General features: G+C 48.4%; 1 pseudogene; it reads right to left on the reverse strand.

Moving 5' to 3' along the window:
- Positions 1-426: 426 nt before the first annotated feature.
- On the reverse strand, positions 427-966 carry LOC103584584 (annotated as a pseudogene).
- Between the last annotated feature and the right edge of the window lie 535 nt (positions 967-1,501).

A 1,501-nucleotide genomic window follows, 5' to 3' on the forward strand; every position in this document is an offset into this window, starting at 1 on the left:
TGAATCTTCTTCCAACGGATAGGAGGTTCTTTATTCCTGCTGCCTGAAAAGAACTATGCCTCCTAATTTTCCTCCTTTGACTTTGTTTCTAGCCCCTGGTAACAATATAGCAGGAGTTTCATTCCAGCAAAGAGCCACTACTGAGAAGACCAACCCCTCTCTGGTTTAGATTTTCCTTTCATAAACACACTGATATTTGCCAGGGACAGTTCTAAATATATCCAATTTCTTTTATTTTTATCCTCCTACATAACTCTGCTTGGCTACAAAATCTAGGACTCACAGAGCAACAGCAACACTGGTCAGAAGATAAATGTCAGTTCTAACATAAGAACTCGTTAAGGTTCAACGGTCACAAATTTTTTTTTTACCTGCCTCATCTGCCATCCCTTCTTCCTTTCTCCATTATCGTACCAATTATGTCTTTCAGAATTCAATCCTCCGAGCTACATTCTGAGCACCAAGTTTTTTGACCAATGCATCTCTGGTATCATCATCTTTCTGCAAATCTGTATCATCTTGTCGGGACCAAATGGGGTATCCATCAGTCTCTGACCAGACCCTAAAAAAGAGGAAGTGGCCTCCAGCTCACCGCTATTTTTTAGGAAGGCCTGTGTAACCGTTGATAGATCCCAGTTAAACTTTTCCATTAACTGCCGGATGATCATAATGGCAGCTCCCACCTCTGGTGGAGAAACTTCTTCCTCATCAGGCTGTGTTTCTGAGTCTTCCTCGGGTGTGGGTGGATCATCATCACACATCGTTATACGTATTTCGACATCAGGCCTCTCGTCCACCACAATCTCCTCAAACTCCAGTGGCTTCTACAAGCATCTTTTTCACTGCTTCATCCTTCTCCCTGATCTCTTCATTTGGGCATCCCTCTTTGGGCACGTCTGGCCTTCTCTCATTCCGTGGTCTGCTCATTCGCATGTCCGTCTTCGGGCACGTCTGTAGTTCTCTCATTCCGTAGTCCGCTCATGCGCACGTTCCTCTTCGGGCACGCCTGGAGTTCTCTCATTCCGTGGTTCACTCATGCCCACGTTCCTCTTCGGGCACGCCTGGAGTTCTCTCATTCCGTGGTTCACTCATGCGCACGTTCCTCTTTGGGCACGCCTGGAGTTCTCTCATTCCGTGGTTCGCTCATGCGCACGTTCCTCTTCGGGCACACCTGGAGTTCTCTCATTCTGTGGTTCGCTCATGCGCACGTCCCTCTTCCGCACGCCCAGAGTTCTCTCGTTCCGCAGTTTGCTCATGCGCAGGTTCCTCTTTGACACGCCTGGAGTTCTCTCATTCTGTGGTTCGCTCATTCACACATCCCTCTTTGGCAGCCTGGAGTTCTCTCATTCCGTGGTTCGCTCATTCGCACGTTCCTCTTCGAGCACACCTGGAGTTCTCTCATTCTGCGGTTCACTCATTCACACGTTCCTCTTCAGGCATGCCTGGCGTTCTCTCATTCTGCGGTTCACTCATTCGCACGTTCCTCTTCGAGCACGCCTGG

The sequence above is a fragment of the Galeopterus variegatus genome, unplaced genomic scaffold, assembly GCF_000696425.1.
Source record: "Galeopterus variegatus unplaced genomic scaffold, G_variegatus-3.0.2 Scaffold66900, whole genome shotgun sequence".
Lineage (NCBI taxonomy): Eukaryota > Metazoa > Chordata > Mammalia > Dermoptera > Cynocephalidae > Galeopterus > Galeopterus variegatus.